This window comes from Atractosteus spatula, chromosome 8 (genome assembly GCF_055471065.1).
Source record: "Atractosteus spatula isolate fAtrSpa1 chromosome 8, fAtrSpa1.hap1, whole genome shotgun sequence".
NCBI classification, from domain to species: domain Eukaryota; kingdom Metazoa; phylum Chordata; class Actinopteri; order Semionotiformes; family Lepisosteidae; genus Atractosteus; species Atractosteus spatula.
This window is the reverse complement of record NC_142713.1, coordinates 51907058-51915456: the sequence shown is the minus strand read 5'-3', so window position 1 is coordinate 51915456 and position 8399 is coordinate 51907058.

Sequence of the window (8399 nt, the reverse complement as noted above, 5' to 3'; positions counted from 1 at the left end):
GAAACCTGCTGTGCAGCAGAAATTTCACTACAGAAAGTTTCCAATGTGATCGGTTAACAAGTAAATTCCTTTTATCTGTAAAATTGTCCTGAAGTCAAAAGCAATATTTCTATTGGATTAAAAGAGATGCCCTGCAGAAACTCAACAGAACAAATATTGGTTTGTTGAAAACTGGACTCACCATAGGTGTGCTTATCTGCATTGAAACTAAGTCTGCTTCACTGATGAATCAAAGTTTTGTGTTGACTGTTGACAAACCTGAAGTACAATTAAGAAAGTATAGAGTAGGAATGTTGAAATGACCTCACTTGCTTCCCTTCCCTCTTGCTTGACATTATTCCAGCAGGAACATGCTGCTTGTGTAACAACCTGATAGCTATGCTGTGAATGGTCCTTTCCTTACCTACATTTAGGTGGGGTAAAATGGCACAATGTGGGGTATCTAGAGCTTCAACAGCGGTCAACAGATATACCTTTAAGTTCTACAAGAATGGAACTAAATCCTGCAAAACAGCATCTGTAACCTGGTGTAGAGTGTACATCGCAGATGTTCATCTTGTATTGCATCTAGGAGTGGCCACACATGCTAGAAGCCTTTGACTTCCATGGTGATTTTAACTGTCATATCTGTTCAAAAAAATGTATTTTTCCTGATAACTTTGAGTTTGTTGCAGTGTTATTGATTCATTGATACTCAGTACATATCCATACAGTGTCGAACCACAAATCCATTACACTAAGGTGATATCCCAGAACAAGAATTTTTTATTATAATTACACTTTAAATGGACATTACACATCCACATTTATGAAGTGGAGGTTAAATAAAATATATGTAATTAATGCAGGGAACAGTCCAAAAAATATAAATGAATGTACATCATCAATGTGCATACCAATTATCCTTGTCGATGATGACTTACAAGATAGAACTTTTATAGAGAGAATAAATACAAGGACAGTAAGATAGAACACATTAATACAATCACAATATGATGCACACAAACTGGAAAACATAATGTGAAATCAGAATAATATTAAGAGGTAAATTAAAAAGAAATGAGAATCTTAGTCGTATTTCAGACTTGTAAGTTAAACATGCATACACAAATATTTTTTAATCTCCTTCAGTTTCCAAAGGTTTGCAGAGATTTGTAACATTGTGAGGAAAGGCTTCTTTCAGCACAATTATGTGAAGACAAGCTATAAATTGGTTTGATAGAGTTTCAAATCGTATAGACTGCATATTCATTGGAACAGATGATGAACCATAATGATTCTTACTGTAGGTTAGGTAATTTTAATACTAATAATCCCTCCATGGCTACTTGAAACATCTGTTATCAACAAATTAAGAGCAGGTGGGTGGTAAAGATCAGCTCTTCTGTTGCAATTATTAACTAACTTTTTTGCATAGCTTATACTGGACAAGTCATCTGCCTCAATTACGTGAGTAGAAAAGACATCTATATCAAGTCCCCGAAACTCCAAGTGTTTACTTCAAAGCTTACTTTTAAGGTACAGTATGAAGTATTAACCTGATCCATCCATTTTCTAATTGCTTTATCCAATATAGTGTCATGGGGGAGCTGGCACATATCCACCTTTTCTGTTCATTTTTTAATGCACCTGATTTATTAAAAGATGAACAGAAGACACATTATAAATTCTACCGGTATGGTCTGCAAATGATGTTTGGCTACTATGCAAGAATTTGTTCCAGAAATCAATAAGATACATATTTTCTTTGTATCCCTTATAAATTGTCTTTTTTTTCCCATGTAAAGTTACAATAACACTTTGTAAAGTATTTTACTTCCAAACAAAATGGCCAATTTGTGTGCTTACCTACTTTGAAGTCTAAATCTTGTCTAGTCCTTATTAAAAAAACAGTAGATAGCAGTTGGCAGATGATTATTAGTGTACTTCATAAAACAGCTGAAAACTGTTACTATATATTTCAAGACCTTTATCTAAATACATACTATTTTACTTTTTTATAAGACCACCTGCTGCATTAGATTCATTGTGTGGTAGTTTTTGCTACAGCTGAGTTCTGAGATACAGTATATTTGAACCCTGTATCACTATCTTAATTACATCCTTTTAAATGGAATCTGCCTCTGAACTAAGAAAAGTTGTTTACAATTATACATTTATTTGTTGCTTATAAAATGGTACAGATGAATTATCCAATTGTCTAAATAGTAATATGTGCCTGCATCACACAATTATTTGTTTAAGGGCCCCATTAAATAATTCGGATTCAGTTGGAATACCAAGCTAAGGAAACAATGGGCTCTTGAGGACTAGTATGAGAAATCCTGCTTTGGAGTCCACGTGATAAATTTTCACAAATTTATATCCAGATCATTATTTATTGGTATTTTTTCTGATAATATTATGCCAATAATTCTTATTGTGCCAATTAACATACTATAAGGTTCATTTCAGATGAGCCTCTATTTCAGTCAGGAACCACATATTCATCTTCTAAACCAACAGGGAGACTGCATTCTGGTCATATTTCTCTTTTTTATATTTGCTATTCATTAATTACCTTGGGAGACCATATTTCCCAAAGCTTAAAGCACGTTGTCTGCTTTTTCACTTTGTTTTCTCCATGCTACTTTTATGCTCCCTTTTACCCAATTTCCAAAACACAAGATTATCAGTTCGTTTCACAAAAACAAACTTCGTGTCCAGGATAAACTCTACATATGAGATTACAGATTATTTCATTGAGCTACTGAAACATTTTTATTTTTTGTATTTAGCCTTGTTTGCAATCATGTGATATAGCCAGAAAAAAAAACATTTTTTGATTAAGAATTACTAGAAAAAATATATTAACGATTCAATAGAAAGCAAATGTTTAAGACAGAACCTGCAAGAACGTCTTTGCATTAGGCAAAAATATGTGGCCACGTACAGTATATGTGGTAAATATATGATCACAAAAGAAGATGCAAGATTTAGCAACAGGCAGTGATAATTTGTTTTACAGAAATTTAGACTCCATCACCTAAGCAGACACTGTCAAAAATACTCTGGGTTCTTCCAGATGTGTTGCCAAAAGATGACAAAAACTACGCACTGATCTGAATAAAAGGCAGTAGCAACTAAATGCATTTGGAGAAGCATTTATTTTTAACGGTACACATCTGATCATGGGAGTTTTCATTGAGAATTTCCATTGTGTATGCCCAGATAAGTGAGAGTTCTCATAACATAATCGATTATAAGGACCACCCTTGGGATTTAAATGATCATTTTTTGTGTGTGTCCCTTAAAAAACTTGCAGACTGCTTAGTGTTCTTATTGCCCGAAGCAAAAGCCACTTTCAAGCACTGGGAGCCTATGGGGGTCACAAGCGCATGGTGACCTACTATTGAAAGCACGTCTTAGGACGGCTCATCTGCTTATGCTGCTGTTGTTGCTGTGGAGAGAAACAGGGGAGAGAGTAGTGGTGTGTTTGAAGCCCATCCTTTTTCCTGAGGCTCCCTTTCCCAGCGTCCACAGCACTGGCAGCCACTGCTAATGAATAATTTGCTTAGTGAGGTGTGACCACAGGCATTGTGTATTTGAATTTCACACTGGCGGATTGATGCAGGGGGAAGAAGAGGGGGAGACAGAGGAAGAGAGGGAGCGAGAGAGAGAGCAGGGAAGCTGAAACTCAATTTCTCACACATGAAAAAGGATTTGTACAGCATCGCAGCAGAGGGCACAGGGAATTTCAGGTTTTTAATACCATTTTTTACACAGTAAGTATTTCTTTTGCTTCCTTGTAACTGCCTTAGGTGAGAGGGATAATTTACAAAACAGTGCCTTAGAATAAACAGAACCCGTTTCTGTTCTTCATAAAGAAAAGATTACAACTCTGGAAAAGATCAGGGATCCTGCTGGCTTTTCTTGCTCGCTTCATGAAATATAAACCTTGCTGGTTCATGACTTGAAATGAAAATGAGTCATTTGTGCTGCAGTCTTAACCAGTGCTGGCTCATCTGTAGACAAGTTAGGTCTCAGAAAACATGCTGTAGGAAAAATGGAAAGGACGATGCACTCATAATTTACGTAGTATGTCTGTGGCTGTCTGCGTCTGCTGTGTGGGTGTTCCTATGAACAGCATTTTGTTCTATTTTTAAAAATGTTAACCTGATAGAAGCAAATGCCCTCTTTGGCAAATCGTTGAATCAGATGAACACTGTCAAAAATACTCTCGGTTCTTCCATATGGGTTCCCAAAAGATGACAAAAACTACACACTGATCTGAATAAAAGGCAATAGCAAGTTAAAGCATTTGGAGAAGCATTTCTTTTTAATGGCACACATCTGATCGTGGGAGTTTTCATTGAGAATTTTCAATTGTACTGTGTATGCCCAGATAAGTGAGAGTTCTCATAACATATGCTATCATATTGTTAATAGTCACATAAGATCCCAGTAAAATTGTGTATACATATTGATTCCTTAACAAATGTTTGTCTGAAAATATCAATGAATAACATGATGCTGAAAACTAACACCTGCTAGTGATATTTTTCATTCTTTCAAAAAAGAAATACTAGAATGTCCTTTAAGTACTAAAACAGCTCCATAGAACTGTTCAACACAATAACAAATGAATAAAATAATTTGGGTGACAGGAAGGAGAGGCAGAAAGAAGGGCATGGAATATAGGGCAATAGCAGTTGGGAACAATTGATTTGTATTTGTTTTCTGAAGTCTTTCATTAGATATCTGTGGTCATCTAAGCAGGATTAGAAGTAATCGATTCCCAGCTAAATTAAGATGCAATTATTAATTCAGGATAGTATGTGCCTGCCTCTACTCACAGGTGATGTTGTGTCTGATGCATGTTGTTAATAAAATGTTTTAAACAATTTTACATGGACAATACTTGTTACAAGATCAAACAAAGATACTTCATGCAGAAAATGCATTTTGTGTCTGAATAATAGCATGTCCAAAATAGATGTTTCTATTCATTGTTTGAAGTCCCAAGACTCCAATCCTAGGTTTAGCTAATTTTGAAATTAATTCAATAAATGCAATACAACACTTTGTGAAATGCACACTGTAGAGCACACTTTCTGTCTCAAATGTCAGGTAGAAAAGTAGAACTGGGAAGAATGCTGTGAATGAATGAAGTTAATTCTACACATGTAATGAATCATTTAACTGTTGATGCACTGACTTAAATGTTTCCTTATGACTGTCATTAATATGTCAGCTGGTGACACGGATTTTAATTTCTTTTTATGTTTTCCTAACCTGCTTCTGTCTCAGTGGAGTATGGGTCATAATGTACCTAAACTGAATTACACATTACAGAGAAGCAATGCTATCATTGCATTACCAAAGATTAGGACAAGATTTATTTTGATATATTCATGACATATCCACATTAATCGCAATAAATAAGTGACTCATATATTATATTTATTGTCTAATGCACATTTGTGCCTGAGACGAATGCAGAACATTTTGAACAAATACCAGTATTGTTTTAATCATTTTCACTATATCAAATTGAACACTGATGTACAGTACGTAAACATTACTTCTACCTATAGGTAGTAAAAGGGTCTTTTTTTCTGAAGAAATGCAGTTGTAGAAAGGTTTACTTACTATGAACAACCATTAATTTGCTTTTACATAAAAATGAATTAAGAGTATAAAGAAAGTGGTGCTTCATAAAGCAAAGATTACAGGATATATTGTCACAGAATGACTACAATATTTGGCATTCATGGATAACTGTGTGTGTTCCTGCATTTGTCAAAAAGATGAATGTGTTTAGTATTCAAGATTATAAATTTGCATGCAAAAATTATGATAATCCTTAACTGTAATCCAAATCTGGAAGAGAAATAAAGCTTCCAAACTGAAGGGGTGTTTTGATGGTTCTCTTTCACAATGGAATAGAGAGAAGAGATAATTGACACAGTGACAGAAAAACAAAACAATCACTGTAGGGCCCACACTGTCTGTTTGCTGTGTCCATTCAACCATTTTGTTTTGTAATCTGTAAATACCAAGTATCATGCAAAATATGCAAATGTATTTTCCACAGCAAAGTTGCTCCAATGCTGTCGCTACAAAGTAACGGTTAACACAAATAATCTACTTTTGTTAGACATGTAGCTATTTAGGAAAGCTGCTCAATTTATGCAAAGGGAAATATCTACTACAGGCCAGACAGAAAATATAGTTTTAGTTACATTATAATAAAATTCCAAAGGCATAGTAGTGCTTTGAATTCAATCTTTCGGTTGTAAACACTTTGTTTTGTAATATTGGAGATGAGTCTCTGCAACTAATGTTTCATATTGTGAAGATGTTTTTTAAGAGTTTGTGATTTGTACATATTCAATTCAATATTTTAAATGTAATTGTTAGAAGCTTTAAAAAACAAATGTTTTGATAATAATGACCTTACACAGTATAAAGAAAACATTAAAGAAAACGTAATACAGGCTTTCAACATTCTGTACATCAATTAATAAGAATTTATTTTTGAATAATCTACATTATTATACATTAAAATCATATTCCCTTAACTTAACATGCTGTGAGTTATGTATTTTTGGACAAAGGCCTCTCTGTTGAATGCTCTACATATGTACTATTATTCAGAATGTTTTCATTTGTGGTGCATACTGGTATTTACCTTCAACAACAAAAATCAAGCCACAGAAATGTAGAGAACTCACTGAATTCTGTGAGGCCTGATCTGTCTTACTGGAATAGATGTAAGTGCTTTTGGCTAAGCTTGCATTGGAAGAAAAGTGAAAAATATTAATATCTTCACATACAAACGAAGGAACACCGCCTATGGAACATTGTAGTTTGTGGTTTCAAAAGATTGTTGGTATTTCATGAAATTAGGTCTAGACTCTCTTGTCTATCTTTATAGTTTATTATTTGTTAAAAGGCCTCCAAATGGTATATGTAGACAATCAGTTTCCATCAAATACACTAATATACTAATGTGCAAATGTGTCTTTTATTAATCTGCAAAAGCAATGCACAAAGATAAATAATTAATATTATTGTGTTTTAATTTCTCTGAAAGAGATCTAAAATCTGTTGTGCTACAACAAATAGGAGTTTAAAAGTGAACATAAGAACATATACAGTACAAATGATAGGCCATTTGGCCTATTTATCCTATCTGGTTGTTACAATCCAATAATTATTCATTTCTTAATAGAAAATAGAATATCAACTTGAAGAACGTGGCTGGGGAGCTTGCTTCATAGGTCCACATGACTCTTAAACTGTATATCTAAACCCTTGTACACCCACAGGATTACAGGAATAAAGCGGATAAACTTGATTACAGTATTATGAAGTCAACTTTTAATACTATAATTTACATGTTATCCTTAAAGGGTTTCAAACAGTTGTCTAGCAATGAACTTTGTTAAACTCATTTTGTGGCCAAAAACATTAAAAATCAAATAAATGGCAGGCCTAACAATATTGGTGATTAATGACAAGCAATTAATTATTGACTCAGACTTGTTTGCAATTAGTTGTTGCTCTGGGGACAGTAACTACTTGCGAAGTGCTCCAGAGGGCTTGTTTATTTACAGATGACTTAAGGGCTTATTGCTTTTCCCAGTGGAAACAAAATCTGTAAATGGCTGACAAAATATCAAATCAATCGTAAGTAGAAAAATGAACCCAACAATTACGTTCTTACCCATCTTACTCACCTTGATCATCTTGCTGTGGTTGCTAGTTGCATAATGAGTTTGTCTTTACAAAGTAATTTATCTGTATGTGGCATCCTGTAAGAAATAATCTCTTGCTTTCTAGAAAGATCCACAGACTCAAATCAAACAACATGGCTATAGACATGCTATGTTGCAGATATCCACAATTTTCAGTGGAACAAAAAGTACCTTCTGTTTTCTGATCTAAGTGATTCTAAACCTGTATCCATAGATACTTGTATCAAAGCTGATTCTGTGAGTGACCCCTGAACTGATTTAGTCAACTCTTCAGGATTTAGAATATATAAACCAAATCACTACATACCCACACTGATTTATATGGAGATTTAATCTGTGGTACCTTCTTTTTACTATGTTTTTATTTTAAAAAATTGGAAATTATCTAATTTTAGATGTGAGTGCACACTGTTTTATTCTAGCTTCTAAAGTGAAATGACATCTTGAGGAGTTTATCAGAAAAGTGTTTAATAATAGAATTATAGAACTGTAAGAATTAATTTTTGAGATACATTTACATTATATTAATACATATGGTACACAGAAGACAATGCAGCTAACTCACATTTAACACTGAAATACTTTGTCATGAAAGAACAAATGGAATTCATTTTCACCTGTATATCTCTCTCTTTTGTAGGTGAATCAACTGCCAAA